General features: G+C 37.4%; 1 long non-coding RNA gene across 1 annotated transcript; it reads right to left on the bottom strand.

Annotated features, from left to right (window-relative positions):
- Window positions 1–8342: 8342 nt before the first annotated feature.
- On the bottom strand, window positions 8343–10677 carry LOC140143802 (uncharacterized). Its single transcript, XR_011857797.1, has 3 exons — window positions 10494–10677; window positions 9170–9270; window positions 8343–8455 (listed from the first exon to the last, which is right to left on the bottom strand). It is a non-coding gene; the product is annotated as an uncharacterized lncRNA (long non-coding RNA).
- Between the last annotated feature and the right edge of the window lie 7795 nt (window positions 10678–18472).

The following is an 18472-nucleotide window of genomic DNA, read 5'->3' as shown; positions in this document are numbered from 1 at the left end:
AAAGTGTTTTTAGGGGGAAGTGTAAGCTCTCGTTTGATATAAAAAAAGTTCTGATTGGATGAAGGGAACACTTGAGGTTTCGACAAAAACCAATCAAAGTGGCCCATTTTTTTCAGCTAGAAGCTCCACAGTTCTCACATTGCTATGCACTCAACCGAGTAGTGTAATCAAAGACTGTGTTGGACGTATTCACTGCTTGTTGTTCTCTGCTTGGAAGCTCTCGGACGAAAATGTGTGCTAAGGTGTATCGAGGTAGAAAATGTGCGCATGATGGTTTATAAGAGAATCGTTTTTGTATAGAAACATTTCCATATGATGTAGATATGTGTGTTCTGTTAGTATTCTGTTGTTTATGAAAATAAATAATGTGCAAAATTTTAATTTTGAAACCCCTGGACCAATTTTTGTAGCTTATATGTCTACTCTCGTACCCTAATATGACTAAGAATTGGCGAGGCATATAACTGCACGTCAAGAAATTGTTTTCTTACTCTAAAATATTCAAATAGGGGTAACATTCACTACACTGAAAATTGATGTCAAAATAAAAATGTTGAGTCGCTTCTACCAGATATGGCAATTGCAAATCTGATATTCAGGTTGTGTATATTATCATGACCTATTCAGTATCGAAGTTACGTAATGTTACTATGTCAACGGGATCACGCGCTAGAGTAATGAACCACGATCGAAATGATCACCACATAAAGTATATGGCACTCGAAGGCATACCAAAGTAGCGTGATCCGGTAACCAAGAGAATTACGTAACCACTTCGATGCTGAATTAGCTTCCTGAGTTGGGGAACAGCTTTGCAAACCTTTTCTACATAGTGAGTCTATAAAGTAATATTCTTCCTGGCTAAACGGTAAGAGCACATTTTTTTGTGATTATACATTATACACTCAGAGAAATATTTACACAACATTATGTAAGTATAGAACCTCATAATAATTAAGTAAAATTTACCTCAGAACTATGTAATATTTACCGAATTATGTAAAATTTTAATTAATTTGGGTAAAATTAATTACAATTTTACATAATTTTGGTAATTATTACATAGTTCTGAGGTAAATTTTACTTAATTATTATGAGTTTCTATACTTACATAATGTTTTGTAAATATTTCTCTGAGTGTAACTAATCAAGCATGTTTTCATAGTAATCATGTTTAGAGGTTGTTTTGTTTTGTCAGAAACACTTTGTATGGTTACAGCAATTTGTCAAAATGAATTTCATATTTCCATTTTACAACGCAAAGCGTAATGAAATACAAATTCTTTATTTCTGTCTCCTCCTCAATCTCTCTCTCCCCTTCCCCTTCTGTTTCCCCTCCCCTACCTTCTCCAAATTTCCCCCTCCCTCTCCCCTCCATCTATACTCGCTCACTAGGAACACGTGTGTATTTGATCGAGGTTCTGTGTACTTTATCGAGTTTTCAAAATGATAATTCAATTAAATGGAATGACATTTTAAATGAAACCTTCCCTTCTAAGTAAATCAAAGCGTCTTTTTATTATTATTATAATTATTATTACATTTGACAGATTTTAATTTCGTGCAATTGTAGGCACCTGTGTGCATTTTATCCATTTTTGCATAGTTTGTATTCGTTTTTACATTCTGATTAGCATTGCTTGAACATAATACCATTAACTTAATGACATTAGTGATCCTAGTGTGTACTTTCATTGAGCTGTAGGTAATTAAAATAATGACAAGCCATTTAAATGAATAGTGAAATATATACATTAGTGAACCAGACATTGTCGATTGACATTTTATATGAAATCTAAAAAGATTTGGAAAAATTATATATGAATTATTTTATTAAATTTTAGGTTTTAAAATATAAGCTCAGGGGTACCACAAGGGTGAATTCTTGGATCCCTATTATTTATACAGGGTGTCCCAAAAAAAGAGGCCCCTCATTGCGCCCTCTTTTTCTCCTGTTTCTGAAAAGTTGATTAAATATATTTTGGTATGTAAAGAAACCTGTAATCGTTAGCTTTAATAAACCAAAACAATTATTTCAATCAGCTTACAACTTTTAAAGATATGCCCTTTTGAATAAAAGTAGGCATATCACCTCAAAAATAATCGCAGCAGAAACACGTTATTTAATGTTCCTACATTATTGAGCTTTATTAAAGCATCAAAAATCAAAAACAGAATTGAAATCGGTCAATGCATTGTGATGTAGTGTCAATTTAAAGATGCTCGTAGATGGAATGAAATCCTGCCACAAAATTGGCACATTTCGAGATTTTGAAGGTATATTTGGACGCTTGCTTGAAAAAGCAGCGTTAATTTAAATATCACATGTTAAATGCCTATCTTTCCTGACTTCGTTACAGAAAACAAAATTAAAAAATCTATCATTGAATAATCATAATAAATTAACCAAATATACTATTTTAGCAATTTCGGCCAATCTGCAGACAAATTAAATCTCAAAAATGACTAAGTTCAGCTAATTAATATGCAAAATTGATGCCAATAGAAAACCGTACATGATATAAAGGTGCGGGTTCTTTTGCACACATATGGATACACAGTTCTTCCAATTGATAACAAAAATACACAAAAAGTAATTAATTATGCAAATTAGGTAATTACAGCTAATTATGTATTTATGATATTATTATGCAAATTAGGCATGAGTAATTTTAGGTTTTTTTCAATATTTAATGAACGTTTGTTCATTCATCATAATTTTTTTAAGTATGATCCTGTTATGAGGTTGAATAAATGAACGGCAGTTAAATATTTAAAAACAATACAAAAAAAATAAAAAGTTTGACATTTTGACGGTGTCTAGAATATAATTTTCATTTTTACTGTAAACATGGTATGTGTCACCATTACTCAAAGCCAAGTCCGAAAAGTAAAAATTAAAATTCAGTTGCAATGAGACTTTAAATTAACATTTTGTCATCTGGATTAAAATGGGAGGACAATCGGTAAAGTGAACAGCAATTTTACTGTACCGCGTATACAAAAATAGTATGGCCTTGGACACACACAATGGCTTTGAGCTATTGTGGTTTGGAAAATTACTCACTAAAAAACATTGATTAATGTTTTGCTTCAACTGGTTTTAGGGAAGTGTTTCATTTGTTGTCGACGGAATTAATTTACATGCTAAGAAAGATTAGTATTTCAGCTAAATGGTGGTAGTTCCTTTACTTCAATAGGCCTATATTTACTGATTTATGAGCGATCTTCAAAAATCCTTAAAAACAGGCAGTAGCTCTTAAACAAAATAATTTTTAATTTTGAGGATGTTAGCCTCGGAAAGGCTTCACACATCATATATTAAAAATTTAAACAATTTGGATAAATGAAGCATATAAAGGTATTCATTTATCGACATGGATGTTTTCTAAAATTGGCCAAATTTGAAGCGCGCCCTTTCCAATTCACTGTTATGCTTGCATGCACAGTGTAGCAGAATTATTGTGCAGCCACTGTAGCCCTAGAACTCTGGCCATAGTATCCGTTTTTACTTCCACTAGGGCCAGAGGCACTTACATTGAAAAATTTGTTGGAGATGCTTGAACGATCCAGTACAAAAAAATCAATGCTTGATCGAACCAATACAAATGTGTGTCAGGTCACTAATTAACATGATAAAACCCACTTGAGAACACACAATCGCCAGTAAAAAAAGATGCATTTATACTCAATCGCTTTTGCAGAAATCTGAATCGCACGCATGATCAGTGTACTAAATCGCCGTCGTATTTGCCTGCTGAGCATGCGCATGAATCGCTGTTTTTCAAAAGCGACACGTAGGCCTATATTGACACCCTCTGTCGGTCAAGGATTTCAGTCTGATGATGAGCAACCCATGGGTATAAAGTATAAACACAGCTTTACACAATGACTAATTTACATAGGCACAAAAGGCCGTGTTCATGTACCGTTACTCAGCCAAACATGGCAGAGTAGGTCCCGGATGACGGTACATGTTCCTATCTCCTCAACGTTATACCTTTCCAACAAGGAAAGAGATACGAAAAGCGAACGTCTAAGCCACTGTGACATACCTAATAAAAGTACCCGTTTTCACTCTGTCCACGGATAGCAAACAGAGTGGTTGGGATGGCTCATGCTGTGGAGTGGCCTGCACGATCACCAGACCTTACACAACTTGTGGCAAAATCCAAGATCTTCGCAACCGTCATGATGGTCACAGAATTTGGAAAAATACATTTGCCCATAGCTTTGCTAATTATTTTCCTACAGACATGGTTGACCCCTCATATTTTAAATTAAATAATCACCTTCCTAAACAAAACAATTTCAATGTGAAATATCCTACTTGCAGGGAACGAATTACTGAATGCATTCGCAAGTATCCGGCGCACAAGGATGGTACGCAACGCAATTGATGCAATGAGGACCAGGGCTGAAACCTGTATTCGCCAAGGAGGCAACCAGGTAGAGGGCAGAGCAGCACAGTAAACTCACTTCAGAAGAACTGAAGACAAACCGAACAGCCTTTTAGGGCTACCTTTTATCCTAAAAAGAGAAATGACTTATGTTGTAAATAAAAAATAAGAAAGCAAAAATCAACAAAGTAAGAAAGTAAGAAACATAATAAAGCAAAAAGGCATAGATAACTAAGAAAAAATAAGTAATTGCAAGTAAAGCAAAAGAAGTCCCATTCGGCATCCATTTTACACACAAATTAATGACACTATTAACAAAATCCATTGCCCATAAACCCACCGGTAAAGCCCATTCCATAAATAAAGTTATATTATAAAGTTATCATTGAGGAATGTTTGATATTCATGCATGGTATGTGTACTCCTTCTCAATCTTTGAAGTAGCGAAACCTTCTCCGTGGACAGAGTGAAAAACGGGTACATTTCTTTAAAAGAGCATATCTTCAAAAGTTGTGAGCCGATTGATATAATTGTTTTGGTTTATTAAAGCTAACGACTCAAGGTTTTTTTACTTACCAAAATATATTTGATCAACCTTTCAGAAATAGGAGAAAAAGAGGGCGCAAGGAGGGGCCTCTTTTTTGGGACACCCTGTATTATAACGATAATAAAAACATCAAAGAAGTTCCCATTTATTCTCTCTGCTGATTACACCACAAATTATATTAAATTCAATTTGGAGAAAGGTTTTTTAACACAAGTCTCCACATACGGTATACATCATGGCAGCCGGTGACATCCAGGATTTGACCAGGACCTTGGACATTCGGCTCTACCAACTGAGTTAATGAGTCCGATGATGAAGAACAGTGATGTTATTATTTATTCTACGAATGATGCTATGGATGGCAATCATGCAAAATTGTCAACACGCAACGCACCATTCATTATGGTCAGTGACCTACTGTAACAACCATACTGTGGAAAGGGGAAATATGCGTCTCAGGCTCCAAATACCGAGAGAAAATTTACAAACATTTGCAAGTACCTTTTATTTTTGGTCTGTTTTTTAGCATTAAAATGCGAATTCTTCTCGTGCTTCCTGCGCATTTGTCTTAGTAAAATCATTTTGATAGTAGGTGGGCGGGATGATTTGCAATTCGGATCCCTTTGGAAATTCATTTTTCAACTTTAAGTGCATATCAATAGATTTATAAACTGTTAAATGTCAAAAATATCATTTTTTTAAATAATTTGTCATAAAATTTGTATTATATCGCGAATTTCAAAAATTCAAAGTTATTTGATATCAGAAGGATATTCTTCGCAATAAGAATGCAATTTGGTATGTCTGAGTGATGTGCTGTCAGGCCCCATCCGAGCCCTTCATGTTAACGTCAAAAATGAGTCAGTAAAATGCGTGATTTTAACGCGTGATTTGTAAAAGTTAAAGCCATATTATAACATTTGCTGAGGAAGACGCCCTCACTGAATTTTTAAAATTCCCTTTTTTACACGATTAAATTGTACTTTATTAAACCAATATACCCTGCAAAATCAAGACTCTAAGTGCTGTAGTTTTGTCAAAATCCGTGATTTTGAATTAAAGGCTGATTCAGCGCTTTATTATTACGATGGAATTATTAGTCGAACGCATACACGATGTTCGTAACGCACCGTACGACACGGCGTGCAGGACGCGTAATTTCTTTCTGCAACCATAATGGGCCGCATGATATATCACTCAACCGCATCGTCCGAGGCAAGGTTCATTATTGTCAGGGTTAGGGGTTAGGGTTAGGGTCTTACGGTTAGGGGTAGGGGTAGGGTTAGGGTAGAGGTTAGGGTTAGGGTTAGGGTTAGGGTTAGGGTTAGGGTTTAGGGTTTAGGGTTAGGGTTAGGGTTAGGGTTAGGGTTAGGGTTAGGTTAGGGTTAGGGTTAGGGTTAGGGTTAGGGTTAGGGATTAGGGTTAGGGTTAGGGTTAGGATTATATTCGTATTTATTAGTACTAATATACTAGTGATAGTATATTGTGTGTATGCACTTTATTCCGTAATCAATAAGTATCATAAACAAACATCTTTCTGGCACAACGAATCATAGCACAGTCGTGTATGCATTAGACTATGGATACATAGGTTGTGGGTTCTAACCCCAGGTAAACCTTTGTAGAATTTTAATTCTAGGCCCCTATCGATTTCTTTTTATTTTATTAAGTAAGAGGAAATAATAATGGTAATAAAATCGTGTTATATCTAGCCTCATAGGCCTATAATTACATGTATGTACTACATGTCATCGCATTGCGGCCCATTATGGTTGCAGAAAGAAATAACGCGTGCGGGACGGTGATATACACAACAAAGGGTCGTACCACAACATGACCGAAGGAGTGGTACGTATTGGCGACATGTGCGCTGGTAGTAAATTCCAATTTTTTCTTTGCTTTGCCGTAGTTGTTCGGCTCAAAAATAAAAGGGATATATCTAACAGTAAAAGCTAACATTTAATGACAAAGAAATGCTAATCTATTTTGTTTGAAAATTTTATAATATTGCTTTAACAGAACTCGAGGGGAGACAATCCCTCTGCCAGCAACACCTTCCCACAAGCTTATCTCCGCTCGCTGATCTTTTAGGTTTTACGTTTGCTAACGTGTAGACTGACCCACAGTCTCGGTTCGGTTCCATCTCTGGATAATGTGACAATTAATAATTACATAATGCCCTATGAATAGTAGGACTAAAGTAGTCTCTATTACCCATAAATAGCATGTTTTAAATAATCAGGAAATACACCACAAGTGATAGAAGTTATATTTACAATCTGGGTAAATTCTTGGTAAACCAACATCAAACTTACGAAGTGCCAATACTAATTTGAAAGGGGTCTACCTGAACCGCAAGGGTTAAATATTTATTGTCAGGAGATGGTGTCAAATAATTTCTGATAGAAAATATGCTTTCCATGAATTTTCATTTATGGTGCTCATAATATTGTAGTGAATTAGCCTAAAATGGCAGATTTAAGGAGACTGAATTTCGGAACATATCTACGTTATTTAATCTAGTCCCATTCTATTTCCAGTAATGTTTAAGTTCTAACGAATGTTTGATGACGTAAAATCGATTATGTTACGTAAATATCTGGCAGCAATATATTATCGATTTTACGTCATCAAACATTCGTTAGAACTTTTAAGTTCAATGTTTAATGTTTAAAAACATTACTGGAAATAGAATGGCAATAAATAACGTAGATATGTTACATACAATATTGTACGTCTAATAAAAAGTCTGCATACTGCTTAATGTACCAGTTTTGAATGTGGAAGGAGCTTTTGAAAAAATGGCTCTTCAAAGTGGTACGTACTCAGGAAGTTTGAATGCCCCCCCGGGCAAGTGTTATAAACTTACTGTAATAAACAGCGTGAGTTCATTGGACAACCACCAACCAGGGAATCTGCACAGTTGTTTTTGTTCCGGACTAATCTTGGTACTTCGTGAATAAATATTCTATACTAAATGTCAAGTTTGTACATACACTTGATCATCAATTTGACCAATTCTAAAAAAGCAAGCACAAACTAAATTGATGGTCAGTTTTATTCCTGAGGTCTAGCTTTCATCTACGGTCAATGTTCCTACTTCACGTGTTTCCACATAGAAAACGTCTTCATCTGCCCGTTTCTGCAATATAAAAGATCCAAAAAGATACCGATATTAAGAAGTTTGCAGTGCACATACAGGGTGTATCAAAATAAAGTATACAGTTTGAAAAATGCCACTAGATTAAAATGTATGAGGTTTGGTCAAAAAGTCAACATCTTGTACTCCAACAAAATCAAATCTATATTTTAGTAAAGAAACTTGCTATCTCCTAAAGGTAAATTCGTCAGGCTAAACCAAAATAAAAGGAACGAAAATGCAAACATACCTTTCCGATTTTATCTGTATCTTCGTGTCTATCGACTTCATCCATGGATATTTGAAACAGGCATGACTGACGAAGATTGCATATCAACCTCGGATCAATCAATTTTGGGTCATTGAATCCTACATAGATGAAAAAGTTCAAACCATTGACATACATATTCGGGTTTTTGATAGCCTACAGTGGCAATATGCTTGAGGATTTGAAATTTAACAATACTCTTTTATAACACATACCTTTATTTATTTATTAGCTTTATCGGAAAATGATGATCCACGAGGCGATGAAAAAACCACCCTGTTCTACGGGCGGGCGAACCTTTCAAGTAGGGTTGGTCAGTCGGGCTTTTGTTTGTTTGTTTGTTGTTTTGGGTTTTTTGTTGTTGTATTTTTGAAAGCGACCCATAAAACCACCAAAATCTGTAAATATTTTGTAATTTGGGAAAATACCAAAAAACAAATTGTTCCTGAAAATTTTCGAAATTTGGGTCGGCATTCATTTGTATAGGAAAATTTTGTTTCCGAATTTGTTCAAATCTGGGTCGGTCGGGCCCGTACGGAACAGTATTTTCGTCATGCGTCGCCTAGCGGGATTGATTGGAACAAGACAGATCTGGGATTCCGAACCAACGTTCTTCAATACCATTTGAGCGATCAACGAATCAAAGAAGCTGGTGTCATTAGATCAAAATAGATAACTGAGACATACGAGTAGATAATGATAAGAAACCAAGTTATATTTCTCAAGCGACACGCAGCATCTAGTGAATGCAATGTTATTGATTAAAATGAATTGTTTTCTGATTATCAAAAACTAATTTCGAAATCAGTACTTACCAGTTAAAAAACTAACAACAATACCAACCACAATTGATATTCCAAAATTCAGAGGCGTGTACCAAAAACGTGAAAGGGCATAAAAGTTAGCGATACCGGGTCTGTTGGATAAACACAGACGATAAAGAATATTGCATAATGATTGATAATGAAAGTTGAACTAACTTCTCTGAATCATAATTCAATGTATCCTTGGTGTAAAATATGAGTTAAATCATACAATTATTAGTTGCCCTCGGGCAAATAAATGTAATGAATGAACATTGAACAAACGTTTTTATGTATATCAATTCTCGCTATTCACAATAAGGGCGCCGCCAGCGGTTTGCGATGTAATCGTGATGTATCATGGGAAAAGGTCGACATCCAAGTCCGCGCAATACGAATATTACCATGCTATTACACAGGAACACGTGTCAATATAACGGTATTACACGCAAATCGATAGAGAAAAATTAATTATGCACATTGCAAATCACATTATTAAGTATAATTGAGTATCGATTCGCGTGTAACACCTTTATTTAGAAAAAAAAAAAAAATATTGTCACGTGTTCCTATGTAATACTAGCATGGTAATATTCGTATTGCGCGGACTTGGATGTCGACCTTTTCCCATGATACATCACGATTACATCGCAAACCGCTGGCGGCGCTCTTATTGTGAATAGCGAGAATTGACCAAACGTTGTAATGTACATCTTCTTTTGCCGAGCTTTTAGGCCACAATGACTCATTTTATCGTTAAAATTGCACATTTTTGCGCGCTTCTCGTCCACTTATCCATGTAAATGTTTTAAAGTAATTTGACGATTTAACCCCCCCCCCCCTCCCTTGGTTTGGTGGCCCCGGTATGCCCCTAGCTAACAAAATGAAGCTATAATTTTATAATCCTACAATATAAGATTTCTGTGCCAGACTGATAATTATGATTCCGTGCTCTTCTACACGAAAATAAAAGTAACGTTTTGCTTTGCGTTCGTGGGAGGGGGGTACTCACGTATAAAGGTATACGGGGAATTGCCGCTCTAATGGGCCGCTTTTTTGCAAGAAATACCTAAACATGGGTCCCAATTTGACAAAAAAAATGATCAAAACTGTCAAATCAACCGGGCAAATCAGCCGTTTTATAGATAAAATTCCCTAAATAAGTAGGGGTTTCCGAGTTCCAGCGGCCCACTCTGTCAAAATGTAATTCGAGTACCCCCGGGATCACGTTTGCTGTTGCGACAAACACATCGAAAAATTCACTGCAAGGTGTTTTGCAGCAATAAAAACGTCGAGAAGAAGACAACAGTCTTGAACAAAGTTAATCATTGCAAACCTTTGTGCTACAGGACCCGTAGTAGCAGCGAGTGTAGAAATTAAAGTCACTGGTGTTGTAAGGTTAATGTAGTCAACGGTAGAAGATAAACACTCTTCCGTAGACAAAGGCAAATTATCAATTGGAGTTGGGTAGAATATAGAACCAATGAAGATCCATAGTCCAATAGCAGTGGCAATAAAGAATCCTGCTAGGGCGCCCTGTGTAATGTACCAGTATGAGATGTGATTAGAAAGAATATCATTAGGTCATGTGAACATATTTCACTCCAACATGGTCCTCCGGGGGGGGGGGGGCGAAAACATTTGTACGGGGATGTGCTACGGCGGAGGTTTTGTTTTTGCAACGCATCAGTATACCAATTTTTCTCCAAAAGCTTCCAAATTGCAGAAATTGGGTGCTTTAAGAGCATTTTTGCCCAAATTGGGCTCACTGCGCATCACTGATAATCCAGCCGACGACATACCAAAATCGCTGAAAGGTACCCCAAAATCGTTACACATCCCCGTACACCGCCAACCAGGAATAACCCCCTCCGGGTACTACTCCACCTACATACCCACCACGCACACTAGAATGAAACAGTAGGAAATCCCTAAATATCGTACCAAATATCTTTACAACATATATCCAAGTTACGACGACGAATTTTACGTCATACGCAACCAGCCTAGCAATACCAGCGGCAAGCCGATCACTCCACTCTTTTGCCCAGAGCGGCAAATTGGTAGGTGTTGAATTAGAGTCAGAGCGGCAACGCATGAGAAGACGGACCTCTATTTAGCCATTGAGCACAGAGCGGCAACATTAGCTTTCATGCCGCTACCGCACAGCGGCGTGCCACTTGGTGACTACCGCTTGCAGAAAAATGCAAGCAGCACAATGAACCATCACGTCGCTCAGTGGCACACGGTTGTTTGATGTGATAATTTACTAATTATTCTAACAAAACATTATATAATGTTAAATTCTAGACCTGAGTAACACCTACAGCTATCACACTAATATACACACAAATAATGTTTGTAACAATTTTTCAACACAGACCTAACTTTTTGTTTCAATTTTGAATTATTCATCCTTTTTCTACTTATTTGTGGTACTTTTTATTATATAAACTGAACATTTGTGTGCAAATTGAGGGCGCTATCTACATGTATTTTAAATTCAAAATACCCAAATAATATGAGTTATACCTTTCATTTCATGATAAAAAAATGTTTTTTAAATTCCCTTGTCATTTGTTAGTCTTTTTGCTGATGTTTTTGTAAAGATGCAAATCATATTCAAGATAAATAGCGCCATCATTGTTCATATTTTCTTATAAATTACTCAGTTTTACATGCCATCAAACAACCGTGGGCAAGCGACATGCAATACGAAACCAGCATAAGAGTTTAATTATACATAATCTATGGATGGAAACTAGGAACTTGCGCAAACAAGATAGTCACCTGAGTGATACCCGTCTTCGCTTGAAAGAATAAACAGAACCAAATACGGCAAGAACTAGCCCCTACTGACGCACACATAACACAAAACATTCAAAGAACAGAAAACACATACTTTCTGTCGTTTGCCGCCAGCATAATGCTGGTTTCATACTTTCTGTTGTTTACCGCCAGCATAATGCTGGTTTCATACTTTCTGCCGTTTGCCGCCAGCATAATGCTGGTTTCATACTTTCTGTTGTTTGCCGCCAGCATAATGCTGGTTTCATACTTCTGTTGTTTACCGCCAGCATAATGCTGGTTTCATACTTTCTGCCGTTTACCGCCAGCATAATGCTGGTTTCATACTTTCTGCCGTTTACCGCCAGCATAATGCTGGTTTCATACTTTCTGCCGTTTACCGCCAGCATAATGCTGGTTTCATACTTTCTGCCGTTTGCCGCCAGCATAATGCTGGTTTCATACTTTCTGCCGTTTACCGCCAGCATAATGCTGGTTTCATACTTTCTGTTGTTTACCGCCAGCATAATGCTGGTTTCATACTTTCTGTCGTTTGCCGCCAGCATAATGCTGGTTTCATACTTTCTGCCGTTTACCGCCAGCATAATGCTGGTTTCATACTTTCTGCCGTTTACCGCCAGCATAATGCTGGTTTCATACTTTCTGCCGTTTACCGCCAGGATAATGCTGGTTTCATACTTTCTGCCGTTTACCGCCAGCATAATGCTGGTTTCATACTTTCTGCCGTTTACCGCCAGCATAATGCTGGTTTCATACTTTCTGCCGTTTACCGCCAGCATAATGCTGGTTTCATACTTTCTGCCGTTTGCCGCCAGCATAATGCTGGTTTCATACTTTCTGTCGTTTGCCGCCAGCATAATGCTGGTTTCATACTTTCTGCCGTTTACCGCCAGCATAATGCTGGTTTCATACTTTCTGCCGTTTACCGCCAGCATAATGCTGGTTTCATACTTTCTGCCGTTTACCGCCAGCATAATGCTGGTTTCATACTTTCTGCCGTTTACCGCCAGCATAATGCTGGTTTCATACTTTCTGTCGTTTGCCGCCAGCATAATGCTGGTTTCATACTTTCTGCCGTTTGCCGCCAGCATAATGCTGGTTTCATACTTTCTGCCGTTTGCCGCCAGCATAATGCTGGTTTCATACTTTCTGCCGTTTGCCGCCAGCATAATGCTGGTTTCATACTTTCTGCCGTTTGCCGCCAGCATAATGCTGGTTTCATACTTTCTGCCGTTTGCCGCCAGCATAATGCTGGTTTCATACTTTCTGTCGTTTGCCGCCAGCATAATGCTGGTTTCATACTTTCTGCCGTTTACCGCCAGCATAATGCTGGTTTCATACTTTCTGCCGTTTGCCGCCAGCATAATGCTGGTTTCATACTTTCTGCCACTTGCCACTAACCGGCGTGACGCTTCATCATGACGATTGTATTTTTCTGCAAGGGGCAACGGCATGACTATATATAAAAGCCAATGTTGCCGCTCAGCACCGCCAAAAATCGTACCCTCTTCTCATACGTCAGAGCGGCACCGCTCCCAAGTTGACTTCAATTCAACTCCTAGCGACCTGCCGCTTTGGGCAAAGTGATGGAATGGCCGATATATTGGCTCGCCGCTGATTACCGCTGGCGTTTTTAGTGCAACTGCGCAGTGAAACAAAATTTTCGTCAGAGCGACAAAGCGGCAAGCGGCAGGAAAGTATGAAACCAGAACACACTTCCAAGAACGCGATGGTAATAAAGGATAATGCAAATCTGGTATGAAATAATGAAGACAAAGTTGTTTTTATAACCTGCGAACTTTTATGCATGTATTGGGAAACGGAATACTCACACTAACAGTATAATGGAAATACATCACATAATACACTGTAAATTTTACTCATACATGCCCACACATACTCACCCGCACCTTACATTAATTTCAATCTTACCTTTGTGTTAACATGTGGTATGAAAATACCTAAAGTGAACACACCTAAAATTGGTCCATTGGCTACGCCTAAAATCCCAAGGAGAGCCTATAAAGTAATAAAGAAAATAAATTTTCAATGATTTTCCATAGTATACATCATGGACTGGTTTTTTTCATTCTGTCACAATAACTGACATGCGAACGTGAAGAAGTGTTTATTACTCACGGCTATGAGACTTCCCAGTTTCGGCATTACAAAGGTTACTCCAAGAATTACACAACCAAAGGCAGCAACTACAAGAGATGATTTATTATCATTTGATATGTATAGGTGAATAAAGAAATAAATGTGTGTTTTATTTTTTGTATAACCTGAATCATTTGATGTTAGACAAAGTTCTATCACGATGGTGTGGTGTACAGTCAGCTAGGATTTATGCTGGGTTCATACTTTGCCGCTTTGCCGCGACGATTTTGCTTCACTGCGCAGTCGCACCAGAAACGATAGCGGTGACCAGCGGCAAGCTGTTATGTCGATCATTCCACCGCTTGCCAAAGCGACAGCATCCCTAGGAGGCTAGGAGTTCAATTCAAGTCAACTCGGGAGCGGTCCCGCTCTGACGTATGAGAACAAGATACGATTTTTAGCGATGCTGCACGCCATTTGGAAATTTTACTACCCGATAGTAATTACCGCACAGCCCCTTATTCAAAATGGGGTAAATATTTTATGCAAGTCGGCAATTCAAGCAAGATAATCGTTTGAATCAACTTACCCGATGCTTTGCTTATAACCGTGTAGGTAGTCTCAGACAGAGCAGGCCAGAATGGTTTAATCATATGCTCCACTGTCATTGCAGACAGTGCGTTTAGCACTGAAGACACGGTGCTAAAAGAGGATGCAATTTAGCTTTAGAACTTTTCAAATCATTATTTTACGATTTTGTTTTATAAGAAGAGAATCATATATTCCGTGTTCAAAAATACTTTAAACAAAAGTCCGAGTGCTTTACCCACTTTTTGAGAAAAACGTGATTGTATGAAACATAATCGCACAGTTGTAGAAAAACTTGTTATTAATATTTCGTAATAACGTGATCAACGTATGGTAAGGAACTGTGCAATAATTATGAGCCCCGGGAGGGGGGTTAAAATTCCCAAGCGGCTCGCTGAAAATTGCTTGGCCCCCTGTCGGCCCGCCACAAATTCTTTGCCCCCCCTTGCACATGCCAAATATTTGGGATCCCGATTTGCAAACTTTAAATTTTTTATATACATGTTGCGAGCGCAGCAAGCAGGAAAATATTTAAGCGTTTCCGTACGATTTTCCTAAGCCTTTTTAGAGCGTTTTATTTAAAAGGCGCCCCAAGAATGCGTGCCAAAAATGGCTTGCTCCCCTCTCGGCTTGCCAAAAATTGCTTAACCTCCCCCCTTTTGGCTCGCCAAAAATTTCTTGCCCCCTCCAATTTTACCCTCCCCAGGGCTCATAAATATTGCACAGCCCCTAATTATCCCACCCATTAAATCTAATACATCCACCTTGTATAGCTTCGGAAATACAGTTTAGAGTAAATAAAAATAAGATCGTCAATTCTTTAATGTAAGTAAAGTGCATACATTATGCTGTCAAAATAACATACCTTAGGGCTAAGCAACATAAACTGGAGATCAGCAGTCCCGGAAGACCAGGTAAATGATTAAAAGCATCAATGATGAAAAATGGCAGTAGCTAAAAATAATAAGGAAAACCAAGAGATTATCAATAAGAGACTTTTGGTAATGTTAATGCATACAAAAGTATTATCCTATGTCATCGTACTCTTTGCCATAGTGCCTTCTTGTACATATACCATTAGTAAATTATGAAGAGAGACTCAGTTTGCATTCATTAGTGCATGTTTTAAGCTTTAACACATAATTCAGTGGGATTTGGCGGCCATTTATGGTCTTTGTTGAGTCAAAATGCCTTCTTGTACCTATTCCACTAATAAATATTTGAAAAGAGGACCATTTTTTTTATTAATTGTATCTGTTTTAAGCCTTAACGCGTAATTTAATGTGATTTGGCAGCCACTTTGAAGAGCGCCCTTTACATATACATCGCCATTATAGTATTTATTGATTCATAGTGCCTCTTTCTTGTACCTATACCATTAATAAATAGTTGAAGACAGACTCAGTTTGATTTCATTCATGTCATTAGTGCATGTTTTTAAGCTTGAACACATAATTCAATGGGATTTGGCGGCCATTTTGAAAACGCCCTTTAGCGGAGTTATTGCCGGGTTACACAAAATTTACCCTCACTTTATTGTATCAAGAGTAACTTAGGGGCGCTCTCATGCACACGGGATCGGCCTCAGACAATGGATTATTAGTGATTACGCCCGACAATGTTATGATCTTAATGAAAGCAGGCCTGCATTCAGCAGTGGTCCCCCCGTTTCCACTTACATTGAAAGATGTGTTGTTTCATAAACCAGATTTCAGCAAGTCGACAGAAGAATATATTATTTCCTTTCTTGGAAAAGGTACGCACTTTGACGTATTCACCTTGGTTTCATTATCATTGAGGTATAGGACTTTTTATTTTTTGGAGAAGATAGGTAGGGCAACTACTTGATTATATTTCTACATGTTCATACTACATACTCTGAAAATTTTAGAAAATTCGCACGGGCAGTTTTTTAAATCACATTTTGTTCCTAAAATGGGGTTATAGCGCCCTCAACGGGCACTCTCTCCATAGGGCTACATGTAAAGACCAGTTATAGACAAATGGCCTCGTTCAATTTTCCTCAAATTTTGCATATGATGTAGATTTAACACCTGGAATGTAATGCAAGTGGTGTCGTTGCTGCTCTTCTAATTTCATTTTTAAAATATCCGCCCCAGGCCAAGGTGATATTTTAGATCTTCTCTGATATCACTGGATAGTAGTACATTGACTACATTAGATAAGTCTGGTTTGCAATTTCCTTTCTTTGAAGGAAATTGAATGTAAGCACTTTAGCTAGCCCACAACACTGAACATGGTGAACCAAACACAGACAAATCTATTTTCACAATATATGATGGAATCTGGGAAATTACCAAGAATAATTATATTTGGTTTCCTTTATTAAATTTCCTTTCACATTACTTCACTTCCTGTGGGGAATTCCAATATGTCATATCCACTTTACAATCTCGGGGATTTCCCCAATTGTGTAACACGATGAACATTCTAGAAATGGGGATTTCCAAATATCCCAAATCATAAATGAATCATCTTGTTTTTGATCAACTTGATGCATGAAAGGGAATTCCTAAAAATATCATCACTCATGATATAGTTTAAATGATAAACAAAGACAAAAATTCAAATTAAATTACTCAGGACACATCACAATATGCTTACCCCATCGGTATATTGCAGACGACCAGATGAAAATGGATCACAGTAAGCGTAGTAGGCGTAAAGACAAAGACCGGCTAACACACAAAAAACAGACACCACTACCAAGCCAATTCCATACATGAGTAAAGCGCTGAAACATCAAAGATTAAATGTACAATTCTGACTCATTCTATCAAATAGAATATTGACCTTTAATTCATTTGCGGTTAGACCCGATATGTAGTCATTTGACGTCACGCCGATGCAAATATGTGACCATCCATCTCAAACCGCTCGTAAAGTCGGCAAATTGAATTTCGAGTTACAGTCCAAAATGTGCATAAAGCTTGTATTCATAATGTACCTAATAATTGTCCTACAAGTTTCTCATTTCAGTCTAGTCATATACCAATCTTTAATCCTATTGTTGAAGAGGATAATAAGCTTATACTTATAGTAAATAGCTTTAGTCTTTGTTTGCTTTGGCTAAATCCTGTTCAAGTGGTGGGTTAACCAACAATTAACAATTAGAGGACATTCCTGAACCTCGTTGACTTGGGGATGATTTGAAGTGACCGCCAATTATGACCATTTGATATTTAATACCAGCAATGTAGAAAAAGAGATATATCGTAGCACCAAAATAATGTACCTTTTTACTGAAGGAGCAAAGTTTAACAAGCCATAACTCCGCTTCTGGATATTGTTTGAAGTCAAATGATATATCATTGTAAAACTTATGATATATATTTTCTAAACATGGAAGAAAACAAAATTGACCAGGGGCCGACTTTACGAGCGTTTCGATGTGGATGGTCACATATTGTTTAGCGAACATCACCTACTGAGCATTGCAAGTCGCAAGTCGGCGTGACGTCAAATAACGACATCTCGGGTCTAACCGCAATGAATTATGGGAATTACCGAGAACCGGTTAAGTCAGATACCAATTCTATCTGGATTCAATAAGCAGTTTTGCCTAAATTTCACACTTCGTGTAGTATATATCTCTAACTTAAGAACTTAGTGACAGAACGCTTTTGAAAACTGCTTAAAGGGGCATTGTGAGATTTCATAAAAAGTGCGCCCTCATTTTTGGTCAAAGTCCAGTTTTTAACATGTATGCAATGTTTGCCCATACACTAATCAGCATGTGAAATAGTTAAGCTTAAATCAGCATCGTTCATGTATAATGGTATGATTTTGTAATAAATG

Source organism: Amphiura filiformis, unplaced genomic scaffold (genome assembly GCF_039555335.1).
Source record: "Amphiura filiformis unplaced genomic scaffold, Afil_fr2py scaffold_28, whole genome shotgun sequence".
NCBI lineage: Eukaryota > Metazoa > Echinodermata > Ophiuroidea > Amphilepidida > Amphiuridae > Amphiura > Amphiura filiformis.
Note: the sequence above shows the minus strand (reverse complement) of the source record. Positions and strands in the feature narration are given on the sequence as shown.